A 17,473-nucleotide genomic window follows, 5' to 3' on the forward strand; every position below is an offset into this window, starting at 1 on the left:
TTTGTTGTTGTTGTTGCTATTTCTTGGGCCGCTCCCGCGGCATATGGAGGTTCCCAGGCTAGGGGTTGAATCGGAGCTGTAGCCACCGGCCTACGCCAGAGCCACAGCAACGCGGATCCGAGCCACGTCTGCAACCTACACCACAGCTCACGGCAACGCCGGATCATTAACCCACTGAGCAGGGGCAGGGATCGAACCTGCAACCTCATGGTTCCTAGTCGGATTCGTTAACCACTGCACCACGATGGGAACTCCTAGATTTATTTTATATTTATCAGAGTTATTTGGGGAGCTTCTGGGTGATGAAAACGTGGGGATTTGAGGAACATGGAACCTGGAAAGGGCGTGGAAGCCCCACCCTTTCCTGTACTTCACTCTGTGCATCTGTTCTATCTGGCTGTTCCTGAGTTATGTCCTTTTCTAATAAACCAGTGGTCTGAGGCTTGAGAAACAAGCCCACATCAAAGCAAGGAGGAAAATTTTACAGAAAAAGGTCTTTAGGAAAACTTCCTGCATCCTTCTCAAGCACAGAAGTCAAGCCTCATCTAAGATGTTTGAACTCTTAAAGTATCATTTTGTTTTTCTTGGAAAACAGTCTTTTTTTTTTTTTGTCTTTTTGCCTTTTTCTAGAGCTGCACCTGTGGCATATGGGAGTTCCCAGGCTAGGGGTCGAATCGGAGCTGTAGCCCCCGGCCTACACCACAGCCACAGCAATGCGGGATCCGAGCTGAGTCTGCGACCCACACCACAGCTCATGGCAATGCTGGATCCTTAACCCATTGAGCAAGGCCAGGGATAGAACCCGCAGCCTCATGGTTCTTGGTTGGATTCGTTAACCACTGATCCACGACGGGAACTCCATTTTTTTATTTTTAAATTAAGTTAAATTTATTTTTATTTTTATTTTTTTGCTTTACAGGGCTGCAGCTATGTGGCATATAGAAGTTCCCAGGCTAGGGGTCATATTGGGGCTGCAGCTGCCGGCCTACGCCACAGCCACAGCAATGCCAGATCCAAGCAGTGTCTAAGACCTACACCACAGCTCATGGCAATACCAGATCCTTAACCCACGGAGCAAGGCCAGGGATGGCACCTGTGTCCTCATGTATTCTAGTCAGGCTTGTTACTGCTGAGCCACAATGGGAACTTTCGGGTAACAGTCTTTATACAAATGCAAGTATATATTAAGTAGTTTATAAAGGAAAAACAAAAAGTTGCTCATTATTTTTAAAAGCCTACTTGATCTTTTTTTGTCACTGTCTATCCTGTGCCTGATAATCCTGGTCCCCTGGTCTCTCTGGGCATCTGGCTCTTACTAACGGTGCCTTGTTTCCTTACATGTTTTATTGATGCTTTTACAACAAACTCATTATTTCTTGGTATGTTATCTGTCAGAATTCTTTGGAGCTTTGCTAGGTGGTAGGTTCTCCTTAAGAGGATTTGTGTTTGTTTCTGCCCAGATTGAAGGGCACTGCCTGACGGCAATTGTTTTAAGATTAAATTCCTCACTTGAGGATTTTTTTTTTGGTCTTTTTTGCTATTTCTTTGCGCCGCTCCCTTGGCACATGGAGGTTCCCAGGCTAGGGGTCTAATCGGAACTGTAGCCACCGGCCTACGCCAGAGCCACAGCAACGCGGGATCCGAGCCACGTCTGCAACCTACACCACAGCTCACGGCAACGCCGGATCGTTAACCCACTGAGCAAGGGCAGGGACCGAACCCGCAACCTCATGGTTCCTAGTCGGGTTCGTTAACCACTGCGCCACGACGGGAACTCCACTTGAGGATTTTTAATACATGAATTTGTGCTAAAACGCATCCAAAAGTCAGCTTGTCAGGGCCAGTTTTGTCCTCATAATCTAGCACCATGGCTCCAAAGAGCTCTTTTTGTGTTGTTTCCCTGGAGTTTCAGCAGAGGGCTGGGCAAGGCTGGCACTATCTGCCCCATCCTTGCTTTGTTGGCCTTCAGTGCTGTCTCCAGGCCTCTGCATCCTGCAGGGTGCGAGAGCCACACCCAGTTCAATGGGGTGAGGCAAAAGTCAATTATGTCCCTCCTTCCTCTCTGGGTTCCTTTGTTTTTTGCCATGCCTACAGCATGTAGAAATTCCCCGGCCAGGGATCAAACTGCCCCACAGCAGCGACCTGAGCTGCTACAGTGACAATGCTGGATTCTTAACCTGCTGTGCCACCAGGGAACTCCAGAAATAACATTCCTTCCTCAGTCCCGTAAGGGGTCCAATGAACCACCACTCACCTTGTATGTGCAGACGTCTTTGGTGGACTTTATGCAGATGCCATTTCCCTTAAAGATAATGACTGGTGCAGAACAGAATAGTCAGACAACAGTGTGGGGAGATACTGGGCCTCACCTAGGAAGTTCTTAGCTTAAATACTTGCTTATGATCTTACTGATGTCACTAGCTGTATCATATATTCTGCCTATTTTACAAGATTACTGTTTCTTTCATTACTAAGTGTGTGACTGAGCCTCCGATAAAAATAATGATGACTAGGTGACCTGAAACAATTGACTGACCAAAGACATAGTTCTATAAGATCAGTGATTGTAAGAGTGTAACTATGGATGTGGGAGGAAGCCACAAGAGGGACTGTTTCCTGGACCATAATAGACCAGTAGACAGGTGGCCCAGGGGCTTTGGGCTACTGTTAACAGGGCCTAGTCCAGTAACAGCACATTGCCTGGCCTATCGACAAAATCTTCACCGGACCTGGCAATCAGCATTCCTAGAGCCTTGGGACAAAATGGTCACTAAATGCCTCCCAAACCTTAGTCAAAATTAAGAACAAAAGGGAGTGGCTTGTAACACAAAGACTGTTGCCCACAACCCATTTCTACAAAAGGGAAGTCACCAACCACTGCAGTCACTGACTCACAGTCCACCCTGCAAGGAATTAGGACCAAGATCAGGATAAGATACTCCGGGAAAAGGGACAGAACTGCCCTCAGAGAGATATTATTAAGAGAAATATTTTATGAACCTGGACTCTTGCCTCTACCCACTTAGAAAAGCACTAGGGAGTTCCTGTCATGGCTCAGAGGTAACAAGCCAACTAGTAACCATGAGGATGTGGGTTTGATCCCTGGCCTCAGTCAGTAGGTTAAGGAGCTGGCATTGCTGTGGCTGTGGCTGTGTTGCAGATGTGGCTCAGATCTGGCGTTGCTGTGGCTGTGGCTGTGGCCCGAAGCTGTAGCTCTGATTCGACCCCTAGCCTGGGAATTTCCATATGCCGAGGACGTGGCTCTAAAAAGCACACACATACACACAAAAAGAACTGGATTGGACTCTTGGACACAGAGGTGGTGTCCACAGAGAAGTGGAGAATTGTTTGAAGTAGAAAAACCAAACACCTTTGGTGTCAGAAGTGGTGTGAGAGTAAGAAGAGTTTTAGCTTGGATTTTTTTATTTGTTGGTTTTTATTTTGTTAGCAAAGCATAAACAAGCCGCACTGTGATTTATAGTCTCTTATTTATTTGTTTATTTTTCAGTTTTGGCCACCCTGTGGCATATATAGTCTTTCATTTTAAAATATTTTCTCAAACATGATAATTACCTTTTTAAATGGGCATGACTCCCAAAGGTATTTTTAACTTTATTGAAATAAAATTCATATACCATAACATCATTTCTTTAGAGCATGCCATTCAACTTTTTAGTTTTTCACAAGATTGTGCAACTATGACTACAATGTAATTTTCAACATTTTCATCACTTGAGAGAAACCTCACTGGCTGTCAATCTCCACCCCTAGTCTAAGCAGCTACTTATCTGTTTTCTGTCACTGTAGGTAACTATTCCGAATATCTCGTACAAATGAAATCATACATCTTTCACTTAGCTCAGTATTCCAAGGTTAGTTATGGTATAGCGAACACTATTACGCCATTTCTCTTTACCATCAAATTAATATTCCATTGTGGAGTTCCCATTGTGGCTCAGTGGTTAGCGAATCCGACTAGTAACCATGAGGTTGTGGGTTCGATCCCTGGCCTTGCTCAGTGGGTTAACAATCTGGCGTTGCCATGAACTGTGGTGTAGGTCGCAGACGTGGCTCGGACCCTGTGTTGCTGTGGCTGTGGCGTAGGCTGGCAGCTACAGCTCCAATTCGATCCCTAGCCTGGGAACCTCCATATGCCGAGGGAGTGGCCCTAGAAAAGGCAAAAAAAAAAGACAAAAAAATATTCCATTGTATACATATACACATTATATAGGAATTTATCAGTTAATGGAAATTTGGATGGTTTCCACTTTGAGGCTAGAATAAATAGCGCTGCTGGAATTCCTGTCATGGCACAGTGGTTAATGAACCCGACTAGGAACCACGAAGTTGCAGGTTTGATCCCTGGCCTTGCTCAGTGGGTTAAGGATCTGGTGTTGCCGTGAGCTGTGGTGTAGGTTGCAGATGTGGCTCGGATCCCATGTTGCTGTGGCTCTGGCGTAGGCCAGTGGCTACAGCTTCTATTAGACCCCTAGCCTGTGAGAGCGGCCCAAGAAATGGCAAAAAGACAAAAATAAATAAATAAATAGCACTGCTATGGACATCATGTATAAGTTTTGGTAATAATTTTGATCTTAAAGTCTATTTTATCTGATTTTTTTTTTTTTGCTTTTTTAGGGCTGCACCCATGGCATATGGAGGTCCCCAGGCTAGGGGTCCAATTGGAGCTGTAGCTGCCGGCCTACACCACAGCCACAGCAACACAAGATCTGAGCTCCGTCTGTGACCTACATCACAGCTTACAGCAACGCCAGATCCTTAACCCACTGAGTGAAGCCAGGGATCGAACCCGCATCCTCATGGATCCTAGGCAGGTTCAAGGATCCTGAGCCATGAAGGGAACTCCTGATGGTCTTTTTTTTTTTTTTTTTTTCTTTCCTTTTTACTGCTGCACCTGCAGCATATGGAAGTTGCCAGGCTAGCGGTCAAATCAAAGCTGCAGCTGCCAGCCTACATCGCAGCCATGGCCATGCAACATCCAAGCTGCATCTGCCACATCCTTAACCCATTGAGTGAGGCCAGGGATCAAACTGGCATCCTCATGGATACTAGTCGGGTTCTTTACCACTGAGCCACAATGGGAACCCTCTCCTTTAGTTTTTAAGATATGGTTTCCATTAGTTATTTAAACCTATTTATTTATTTATTTTGCTTTCAGGGCTGCATCCATAGCATACAGAAGTTCCCAGGCTAGGGGTCCAATTGGAGCTACAGCTGCCAGCCTACACTACAGTTACAGTAACACAGGGTCTGAGCCATGTCTGTGACCTACACTGCAGCTCATGGCAATGCCAGATCCTTAACCCACTGAGTGAGGCCAAGCATCGAGCCAGCATCTTCATGGATACTAGTCGGATTTGTTTGTGCTGTGCCACAATGGGAACTCCTGAACGTATTTAAAATAGCTGATTTAAAGTCTTTTAAAGAGTAACTGTAGTGTCTGGGCATCCTCAGAACAGTCTCCATTAACTGCTTTTTTTTTTCTTTCTTAAGTATGGTCTATACTTTGCTTCTTGCATATACCGTAAGAATATATATGGGAAGATATACCTATACCATGCTCTTAGATTGCAAGCATCAAAAAGGTCAAAATGAGAATACTACCTAAGGCAAGCTTCAATGCAATCCCTAGCAAATTACAAAACTATAAACAAACATTTAAAATTCTACAATGTGACAACTCTGGAAAGCAGATACTTCCTGCCTTACTTGAGTTTATTGTTGCTGTGTGTTCATTTAGCAAATTTCTTGAACTAATTCTATAAAGTCTTTATTCTCTGTCATATGTGGTCAGTAAACTCTCTACTCAGTTGGCTTAGTGGCCAGTTAATGAGCTGGAAGAGATTCCTTAAATGCTCTGAATCTCAGCCTTTGCTGAGAGGCTCTGTGTGAGTGTGTTGAAACATGTCTTCAGTGCTCTGGAAGTCAGTTTACACTTCTGCCTTGGCCTTCAGCCTCTACTCGTTGCTTGTGCAGAGCCTCAAGATCAGCCAGAGGTGAGAGCTTAGGATTTTGCCAATTCTTTCTTGGACACATGCACAGCCTTGTACATACACAAGGCCTTCTGGCTTACCAAAAATATGCCAAAGCTTTTGAAAGCCCTGCTATGAACCTCTCATTTCATAACTTTTCTTTTTAAATTTTTTTGTCTGCTTCTTATTTGCCTCAACTGCTATCATCCCTTCAGGCAGCTATGACGTTAAACATTTGCTGCTGCTGATTTATCACAAATTCCCAGGGGATAAGCCTGTTTGCACTGAACAAATCTAATCAAGTCAAATAAAGACAAGACCTGTGAACAGTGATTTCCAAGGAGCTTCTGGACAAATAATGACATTTATTTAGGAAAGGTGCTTTTGGGGAGCTCTAAATAAAACATTTTACCTCCTTCAGAGGCTGTTAGACTGCTAGATTTCACCCATTTGTAGAGCTACTGGTTTTCAAGGGAATCACAAAGCTGGAGGGAGGGGTATAGGAAAAGGGCAACTAAAAATGCTACCAACCTTGCTGTTCTGAGATAACAACAAATTTTCTCAAATAAAAGTTCTTTGGATTTTTGCAAGCCTGTGGTGAGTTTTCAGAGTTCTGAAAAAGTTTATTTTGACAATTTTTGCCACTGGTCTTATTGCTTTCATGGAGGAACAGATTTTCAGAGACCATTATTCCATCGATCTCACTGATGTTCTCTTTTGCACAGATGTATGTTTTTATGTCTCTTGGTATATAACTAGAAGTGGAATTCCTAGGTCACATGGTAACTTGATATTTAACCTTTTGAAGAATTGCCAAATTTCTCCTTCATAGCTGTGCTATTTTACGTCCCTGCCAGGAATGTATCAGGGTTCCAATTTCTCTGTATCCTTGGCAACATTTGTTATTGTCTTTTTGATTATGGCTCTCTTAGTGGGCACAAAGTGGTAGCTCATTGTGTTTTTTTTTTTTTTGTCTTTTTTTTTGCTATTTCGTGGGCCGCTCTCATGGCATATGGAGGTTCCCAGGCTAGGGGTCTAATCAGAGCTGTAGCTGCCAGCCTACACCAGAGCCACAGCAACGCAGGATCCGAGCCGCATCTTCGACCTACACCACAGCTCACGGCAACGCCGGATCGTTAACCCACTGAGCAAGGGCCGGGATCGAACCCGCAACCTCATGGTTCCTAGTCGGATTCATTAACCACTGCGCCACGACGGGAACTCCTCATTGTGGTTTTAATCTCTACTTCCACAATGACTAACAATGTTGAATATTCTTTCTTGTGCTTATTGGCCATTTGTATATCTTCTTAGAGAACTGTTTGTTCAAACCATTTACCCATTTATAAATTGGATTGAAGAGTTTTTTTTTTTTGTCTTTTTGCCTTTTCTAGGGCCACTCCCTTGGCATATGGAGGTTCCCAGGCTAGGGGTCAAATCGGAGCTGTGGCCCCTGGCCTACGCCACAGCCACAGCCACAGCAACATGGGATCCGAGTCAAGTCTGCGACCCACACCACAGCTCACGGCAACACCGGATCCTTAACCCACTGAGCAAGGCCAGGGATCGAACCCACAACCTCATGGTTCCTAGTTGGATTTTTTTCCGCTGCGCCACAGTGGGAACTCCCAATGATGGATTCTTTAACCCACTATACTGGGCCAGGGATTGAACCTACACCTCTGTGGTGACCTGAGCCGCTGCAGTCAGATTCTTAACCTACTGCACCACAGTGGGAACTCCTTGTTGCTTATGTTTTTGATTGATGTTACATCTAAGAAGGCTTTGTTTATTAACTCAAAGTCACTAAGATTTATCCCTTTGTTTTCTTCCAAGAATTTTATATTTTCAGCTCTTGGGATGATCCATTTTTATTTAATATATTAGTATTAAAGCTAGGTGTCCAAATTCATGCTTTTTTTATATGGATATCCAGTGTCCCCAGATTATTTATTGAACAGATTATTCTTTTCTTCATTGAGTTGTCTTGGAATCCCTGTCAAAATTCAACCTACCGTAAATTAGGGGTGTATTTCTGGACTTTCAATCTATTGATACCATATGGTCTTGATTACTGTAGGTTTGTAGGAAACTTTGAAACTGGAAGTATAAATACTCCTACTTTGTTCTGCTTTGCCAAGATTGTTTTGGCTATTCTGGGTTCCTTGCTAGTTCATACGAATTTTATTTTATTTTTTAATTAATTTTTTATTGTTATTTCCCCAATACAATTTTTTTCCTACTATACAGCACGGTAACCCAGTTACACACATTCATGTACATATGAATTTTACTTTATTTAAAAAATTTTATTTATTTATTTATTTATTTATTTTGTCTTTTTAGGGCCACACCACCGCATATGGAGGTTCCCAGGCTAGGAGTCCAATCAGAGCTGTTGCTGCCAGCCTACACCAGAGCTCACGGCAATGCCGGATCCTTAACCTACTGAGCAAGGCCAGGGATCGAACCTGCAACCTCATGGTTCCTAGTCAGATTCATTTTTGCTGCACCATGATGGGAACTCCCTACATATGAGTTTTAGAATTAGTTTTTCAATTTATGCAAAGAAGCTAGCTGGTATTCTGATATGGTTATACTGGATATGGAGATCAATTTAGGGACTATTACCATCAAAATATTAAGTATTCTGATCCATAAACTTAGGATGGCTTTGCCATTTCTTTAGATATTCTTTAATATCTTTTAACAATGTTTTGTAGTTTTTAGAGTGTAAGTTTTACAGTTCTTTTCATTAAAGTATTTTATTCTTTTTATTATTTTTTTCTGTCTTTTTTTTTGCCATTTCTTTTTCTTTTTTTTTTGTCTTTTGGTCATTGTTGTTGCTATTTCTTGGGCCGCTCCCGCGGCATATGGAGGTTCCCAGGCTAGGGGTTGAATCGGAGCTGTAGCCACCGGCCTACGCCAGAGCCACAGCAACGCAGGATCCGAGCCGCGTCTGCAACTTACACCACAGCTCACGGCAACGCCGGATCGTTAACCCACTGAGCAAGGGCAGGGACCGAACCTGCAACCTCATGGTTCCTAGTCGGATTCGTTAACCACTGCGCCACGACGGGAACTCCTTTTTTGCCATTTCTTAGGCCGCTCCCGCGGCATATGGAGAGTCCCAGGCTAGGGGTCAAATCGGAGCTGTGGCCACCAGCCTACACCAGAGCCAAAGCAATGCGGGATCCAAGCCGCGTCTGCGACCTACACCACAGCTCACGGCAACACCGGATCCTTAACCCACTGAGCAAGGCCAGGGATCGAACCCACAACCTCATGGTTCCTAGTCAGATTCGTTAACCACTGAGACACGACCGGAACTCCAAGTATTTTATTCTTTTTGATGCTACTCTGAATGAAGTGTTTTCTTTTTGTTTGTTTTTGCTTTTTAGGGCCACACCCTTGGCATATGGAGGTTCCCAGGCTAGGGGTCCAATCGGAGCTACAACTGCTGGCCCATGCCAGAGCCACAGCAACGCCAGGTCCAAGCCGTGTCTGTGAAATACACCACAGTTCTCGGCAACACTGGATCCTTAACCCACTGAACGAGGTCAGGGATCGAACCCTCAACCTCATGGTTTCTAGTCAGATTCGTTTCTGCTGCGCCATGACAGGAACTCCTATAAATTGTGTGTTTTTCATGGATGCCCTTTATTAGGTTGAGAACATTCCCTTCTATTCCTAGTTTGCTGACCATATTTATCCAAAGGTGTTGGATTTTGTCCTATGCTTTTTCTGTCTATTGATATGATTTACGTCGTTTATTCTATTAACATTTCATGTGATATTAATTGATTTTCAGATATGAATCCAACCTGGCATTCCTGGGATAATTCCCACTTGGTCATGGTGTATAATCCTTCATATATGTCACTGGATTCAGTTTGCTATTATAATGTTGGAGATTTTGTCATCTACACTCGCAGGGCATAGTGGCCTCTAGGGTCTCTGCCTGGTTTTGGTATTTGGGTATCACTGGCCTTATAGAATGAATTGAGAAGTATTCTTTCCTATTATGTTTTGGAAAAGTCTGAAAAATTGGTATTAATTGTGCTTTGAATGTTTGGTGGAATTAACCAGTAAAGCCATCTGGGTCAGAATTTTCCTTTGGTTAGATTTTTCTTTTTCTTTTTTTTTGTCTTTTTGCTATTTCTTGGGCCACTCCAGCGGCATATGGAGATTCCCAGGCCAGGGGTCTAATTGGAGCTGTAGTCACTGGCCTACACCAGAGCCACAGCAACTCGGGATCCGAGCCGCATCTTCGGCCTACACCACAGCTCACGGCAACGCCGGATCATTAACCCACTGAGCAGGGGCAGGGATCGAACCCTCAACCTCATGGTTCCTAGTCGGATTCGTTAACCACTGCGCCACGACGGGAACGCCTAGATTTTTCATTACTAATTCAATATCTTAATTTGTAGCAGACCTATTCAGACTTTGTATTTCTTCTTGAGCCACTTTTATTAATCTGCGTCTTTCCCAGAATTAGTCCTTTCATCTATGTTATCTATTTTATTGGTCTGTAAAGTTTGTAGTATTTCCTACAAAGAACTTCCTACAAAGTTCTTTTTATTTCTGCATAGTTTGTCTTACCTGTTTTTGTAAAAAAAAAGTTGTACTGGCATCCAACCATATTCATTCATTACACAGTGTCTGCGGCTGTGTGTACTACAACTCCAGAGTTGAGCAGAAGCAACAGAGACCATCTGGTCCACAAAACCAAAAACATTTCTCTGGGCCTTTATAGAAAGCAATTTGCTGACCTCTGGTTTAGAAAGTGTGAGATAACAGTTAAGTACTCCAGTAAAACATAAGCAAAAGACTTTCAAGAAAAGATATAGGGTCACATAATAAGTGTGGAATGAATTAGCTACACTCTGCTTTATGAGTCAGTCACAGCTCAAAGCTCAATTCCTGCCTAACCCCTCACACATCTTCACAGATTGGAAGGGAATACACGGATTTCCAGACCAGACTCAGAACAAAGATCCACCTGCACAGAATAAACAGGAAGTTCGAAAGCAAAAAACTTTCTGGGCACCCAGAGGGAGAGAGAGAAGTGCTAATGCAGTGAGTTACCACCCTTCTTGGATGAGGGCCCTGTAACCTTATGCACGTTTTTCTAAACACAACATAAAGGCCAAACAGGTGCAGCTTTCCCAGCAAGCAGGCTGTGAGGGAAACTCCCACCTTCCCACTTGGCCTCACAAAGGAAGTGGGAAGCAATTCTCTCTTTTCGCTTTTGGAACACCTTGAAAATTTACCATTATGGTACCTGTCACACAGATCCTACTGTATTTGTACCTCTCTCACAATTCACCTCAGCACCCTAAAGCTCTGCGTAAGGTACACTCCTCACCCCCCACATCACCAACACTCCCCTGTCCTATGTCTGTGAAGTGTCTGTGCCCCCAGCCACAATGAAGGCCAGCAGCATCTGGGTCCTTTCAGAGTGAAGCAAAAACAAACAGTGATTCCAGCCAATAGATGATAGAGCAGAGAAAGCATCCTGGTATAAAATGACTCCTTTCACATGAGCTATGGCAATTAGACCCAAACAAGCTGATGTGGGTGATGCCACTATGTCACGTCACATGTGGGAGCAACGGGACTATGTGTTACCCCAGATCTGCTATGAAGTTTCCTACAAATGTGTCATCACTCCAGCTCAACCTCAGCCCCAACAACCAGAAATAACTGTGGCTAAAGGACCTCACACTGTGACTCTAACAAGTCCCTTAAGTGACATCCAAGAACTGTCAAGTGTCATCCAAGAACTCCCCCGCCACTCCCCGCCCCGGGAAGAACTCACCCAGGCACCACAGAAGAGGAAGGGTTAGACCAGAGGTCTCCCCACTTCTGCCCTGTTCAAATGCCGTCAGCTGGTCCAACGCCAAGTTCTCTCTGGTCCACCTCTGCCACCGGAAGTCTTGCCCACCACCTGCGCCCTTCACCGCCAATGCCTCTGCCTCCAGGAAGCCACAGAGGGCTCATCACTCCTGGGTTCGTGGAGCGGAAGGGCTCCCCAAACAGAGAGAAGTACTCCTCCCACCTCTGTCACCACGCTGCACCTTCTCTGACATGTGTCTGCTCTAGGATATACCAGGCTTTACCCCCTCCCCTGTACCTACCCCTGCCTTCACGGTGGCCTGTATTCCACATGGTAGACAGTCTTCTGACACCCTGCACACGGCCCGCAGCCTTGTCTTCCAGCCCTTCTGACATCGCCCACACTGCCCCAGGCTGCCCTCTAGCTGCCTCTTCCCCACCCGAAGGTGGTGGCCCCACTGCAGGAAGAGCAGTGCCCTCCCATTTCCACGCCTTTCACGGCCTCCTCCAGAGGGGGCCTCTGCAGCTTCCTTCCATCCTGGGCCCCCCACTCACAGTCTTTTGACGGCTCCACACTCCTCTGACATCTGGCTGCTGCCTAAGGGCTGGAGTCTTAAAGTCACACCTTTTCCACTTGGCTGGGGAGGACCCATCAGGGGCCAAGATGGGCTAATAAAGATCCAAGGCTCATGTACCCAAGGCCTGGATTGGGAATGGGCAAAGAAACAGGGCTCACGGTTGCTGCTTTGTTACAAAAGGATGTGGGTTAGGAATATTCCACTAAAGCCCTTGAAACAGAGACCTCAACCTGCGTCATATAAACCTACAGCTTCCATGTGGCTCTACAAACATTCCTCAACAATTTGCTTCTCAAAACTGTGCCAGAAATAGTTTATGGACTGACCATCAGTAACCTGATGGGACATAATAGTTGATGAGCCAGAGTCGATTTTTTTTTTTTCTTTTTAGGACCACGCCTGCAGCATATGGAAGTTCCCAGGCTAGGGGTTGAATTGGAGTTGCAGCTGCCAACCTATGCTACAGCCACAGCCACAGCAACATGGGATCCTCATCAGTGACCTACACCAGAGCTCATGGAAAAACCAGATTGTTAACTCAATGAGCAAGGCCAGGGATGGAACCTACATCTTCATGGATACTAGTCCAGTTCATTACCATTGAGCCACAATGGGACCTCGCAGAGTTGAATTTTTTTTTTTTTTTTTTGGCTTTTTAGGGCTGCACTCGTGGCATATGGAGGTTCCCAGGCTAGCTATAATTGGAGTTGTTGCTGCCAGTCTGCACCACAGCCACAGCAATACCAGATCCAAGCCCTGAGTCTGTGACCTACAGCACAGCTCACGGCAATGCTGGATCCTCAACCCACTGAGCAAGGCTAGGGATTGAACCTACAATCTCATGGTTCCTAGTTGGATTGTTTCTGCTGAGCCATGACAGAAACTCCCCTGAGTTGAATTTAAATGCCTATATGATGCAAAGTTTGGATTTCTTTCCCTCCTGGGCCCATTTCTTCTGCCTCACACCTATACTGACTTAAATTCTGCCTCGGTGCTTCATCAGACCAGGCCCTAGGTGCAGCCACCCCTTACCTGGGCTGAGACGCAAGAGGGACAGCCCCTGGTTACCTGTGTGCCCAGCTGTGGTCATCGGCTCCCTACGAGACTGGTGTGTCCAGAGGGCCCTTCACGGGCTGGGAGTCAGCTCCATGCTCCTGGGCAGACTGGCCTCGGTCATCAGGGCAACAGTGTTCACAGAGACCCATGTCCTGAAAAATCCCCTCTTCTGCGAGTGTCTGAGATTTCACTTTACTCTTCGTCTCAATTTTAGGGATCTGAAATGTCTTCTCAGCTAGTATTTGATATGATGGAGATTAGAGAAAGATACATTAAAAATCAGAAAGACAAATTCTACATTCTTAATTCTGAATCCTTCTATGACTACTTTAAGTTGTACTACTTACAGGTAATCTGATTAAGAGGGAAAAAAACTCTGAGTAGTAATTAACCACACGTTAATGTCTAAATATTGATAAAAGCCTGTAGGCACCAGCTCCTTTTTCAGAAGAGTGTAAAGTATGTAAATATTTATATTAATATCAGAAAATATATTTAACTGAATGCAATAAAAAACACAAAAACATCCATTTTGGGGTTGTAACTAAGGCAGGGCTTAAAGGGAAATACATAGTTTTAAATGTCAAGATCAGAAAAGAAGAAAGAGCTCAAATCATTCAACAAAGTTTCCACTTTAAGAAACTAGAAAAAGAAGAGCAAACTAAACCCAAAGCAACAAATTAAGAGCAGAGCAAAAATCAACGCTGGATAATAGAAAACTGATATGGAAAAAATCCCGGAAACAAAAGCAGGCTTTCTGAAACAATCAAGAAGATTGACAAACCTTAGTTAGAGTGATCAAGAACAAAAAAGACACAATGGCCAAAATCAGAGATGAAAGCGAAGACATCACTGATGAAATTTAAAGAGTTCTAAGTGAACACTGTGAACATTTTTATGCCAACACTTAGAAGCTCTGGACGACTTGGACAATGCCCAAGAAAGATCAATTACCAAAGCGGACAACAAGAAACAGACAATCCAAACAGATTTACAGCAAGTAAAGAAGTTGACTTCATAGTTTAAAATCTAGATGACCCTAAAAAGTCAGGGGAAAAAAAAAGAAAGAAATTTAACAAAAACTCAAAAATAAATTTAACAAAGATTTGTGAATTAAAAGTATAAAATAGCATTGAAAAGAAGTGGAAATACATTCTATGTTGAATACATAGAAGACTTGATAGAGCCAAGATGACAACTCTTGTCAAACTGAAAAATTCAACTCAGTCTCTATCAAAATACCAGTAGGCTCTTTATAACAGCTGACAAATTAATCCTCAAGTTTATGTGGAAATTCAGAGGACCTACTTTTGAAGAGTTTCAAAAACTGAAAAGTACAAAATTGGAATGCCAACACTATCTGATTTCAGTTATTGGCATAAGGCTGGGCACAAAGATCAAAGGAAAAGAATTAAAAGAAAAACAGGAGTTCCTGTTGTGGCGCAGTGGTTAACGAATCCGACTAGGAATCATGAGGTTTTGGGTTCGATCCCTGGCCTTGCTCAGTAGGTTAAGGATCTGGCGTTGCTTTGGGCTGTGGTGTAGGTTGCAGACGCAGCTCAGATCCCGAGTTGCTGTGGCTGTGGAGTAGGCTGGCAGCTGTAGCTCCGATTTGACCCCTAGCCTGAGAACCTCCATATGCCATGGGTGTGGCCCTAAAGAGACAAAAAGACAAAAAAAGAAAAAGAAACCTTTACATTTTTGTCAACCGATTTTCACCAAAGGAGCCGAGACAATTCAGTGTGGAAGGACAGTCATTTCAACAAACTGTGCGGGGACAATAGAACATCTACATACACTGCCCTCCCCCACAAAAAAAGAAAGGAAAAAATTTTACCTCACACCATACACAAAATGGACCAGAGACCTAAACGTAGGAGTTAAAACTATAAAACCACAAGAAAAAAATATAGAAACACCATGACCTTGGGCTGGGCTAAGTGCCCTTAGATAGAACTCCAAAAGCATGATCCATTAAAAGAAAAAAAATTGCTAAGATGGACTTTATTAAAACTAAAACCTTTTGCCCCTTCAAAGGAAACTATTAGGAAAACAAAAAGATAAGCTACAAATTGGGAGAAAATATATTTAACTCACATAGCTGATAAATGATTGTTATCCAGAATATGTAAAGAACTCTTAAAATTCAGTAAGACAAAGAGTTCTCTTGTGGCCCAGCAGGTTAAGATCTGGCATTGTCACTGCTACGGCTCAGGTCCTTGCTGTGGTACAGATTTGATCCTTGGCCTGGGAACTTCCATATACCACGAATGTGGCCAAAAAATTGTTCAATAAGACAAATAAGCCAATTAAGAAATGGGCAATGGGGAGTTCCCGTCATGGCACAGTAGAAACGAATCTGACTAGGAACTATGAGGTTGCAGGTTTCATCCCTGGCCTTGCTCAGTGGGTTAAGGTTCCCGTGTTGCTGTGAGATATGGTGTAGGTCACAGATGTGGCTCGGATCTGGCATTTCTGTGGCTGTGGCGTGGGCCGGCCCCTGTAGCTCTGATTCGACCCCTAGCCTGGGAACTTCCATATGCCATGGGTGCAGCCCCAAAAAAGCAAAAAAAAAGACAACAAAAAACAAAACAAAACAAAAAAAGAGATGGGCAATGGAGTTCCCATTGTGGTGCAGTGGAAACAAATCTGACTAGTATCCATGAGGATGTGGGTTTGAGTCTTGGCCTTAAAGAACCAGAGTTGCTGTGACCTGTGGTATAGGCTGCAGATGCGGCTTGGATCCCACATTGCTGTGGCTGTGGTGTAGGCTGGCAGCTGCAGCTCCGATTGGACCCCTAGTCTGGGAATTTCCATAAACCATGGGTGTGGCCCTGAAAGAAAGAAAGAAATGGGAAAAGTTTAAAATAGACACTTCTCCAAAAAGATATATGAATGGCTAATAACCACATGAAAAGAAAAGATATCCAACATCATTAGGCATTAGAAAAAAGCAATTAAAACCATGTTGAGGTACCAACTCACAACCACTGGGATTGCTACAGTAACAAGACAACAAACATCTAATATGGATGTGAACATAGACCCTCACACATCTCTGGTGGGAATGCAAAATGGTGCAGCAAAACGTAAAACCGTGCAGCCACTTTGGAAAACAACTTGATAGCTTCTTAAAAAGTTAAACAAATTTACCCAACAATTCCACCCCAGGTACGTACCCAAGAAAAAACACAAGTAGAGGCCCCATGGCACATGGAGTTCCCAAGCCCAGGGATCAGACACAAGTTGAAGTTGTGACCCACTCTGCGGCAACGCTGGATCTTTCAACCCATTGTGCCGGGCGGGGCTTGAACCTGCGTCCTGGTGCTGCAGAGATGCCGCCAATCCCATGCCACAGCGGGAACTCTGAAACTGCAATTCTCAATAGCTGCAAACTGTAGCCAATCCAATGTCCATCACCTGGTGAGTGAAGAAACAAAATGTGGTCCACGTGCATAAAGTACACTATTATTCAACAGAAAAGAGCTAAGAACTGATACTGCTGAGACATGGACAAAACCTGCACATGCCCACCTAAGTGAAGGGAGCCAGATGCAAAAGACTGTGTATTACAAGAGTCCCATTTATCTCGAATGTCTAGAAATGCAAATCTACAGAGGCAGGAGGCAAATTAGTGCTGCCTGGCTGGGGTGGGGTGAGGATGAAGGGATGAAGGTGATGCTGGAAAGATGTTATGGGAATCCGGGTTCTTGTTCATGCAGTTGAAGAATGAACTCCTCAAACATACAGGCAGCAAGCAAGCAAAGTCTTTACTACAGGAAAGCAAATAGCTCCCAGGGCTGCTGGGAGTCGGGAGAAGAGCCTCTCCCATTGTCCTATAGGGGTTTTTATCCCTTAAAGGTAGGGGGGACCAACGTGGGGTCCAGAAAGATGCATCTTTCTCCCATTGGCCTTGCCGAGTGACCTATATCAGTCCTTGTCCAATAGGGGTTTTAGGGGTGGAAATGTCCCATAAGTTTTATGATGTCTTTGTCCTTCTCTTTCCTT

General features: G+C 44.2%; 1 protein-coding gene across 1 annotated transcript in view; it reads right to left on the reverse strand.

Annotated features, from left to right (window-relative positions):
- SLC25A1 (solute carrier family 25 member 1) overlaps positions 1–16,747 on the reverse strand; it is a 28,838-nt gene extending 12,091 nt beyond the window's left edge. The window contains exons 1-2 of the mRNA XM_047761002.1: positions 16,645–16,747; positions 13,478–13,700 (exon numbers count right to left, since the gene is read on the reverse strand). The gene's annotated coding sequence lies outside the window, so the exon portion shown is untranslated. The remainder of the gene's footprint in view (positions 1–13,477; positions 13,701–16,644) is intronic.
- Between the last annotated feature and the right edge of the window lie 726 nt (positions 16,748–17,473).

This window comes from Phacochoerus africanus, chromosome 15 (assembly GCF_016906955.1).
Source record: "Phacochoerus africanus isolate WHEZ1 chromosome 15, ROS_Pafr_v1, whole genome shotgun sequence".
Classification (NCBI taxonomy): domain Eukaryota; kingdom Metazoa; phylum Chordata; class Mammalia; order Artiodactyla; family Suidae; genus Phacochoerus; species Phacochoerus africanus.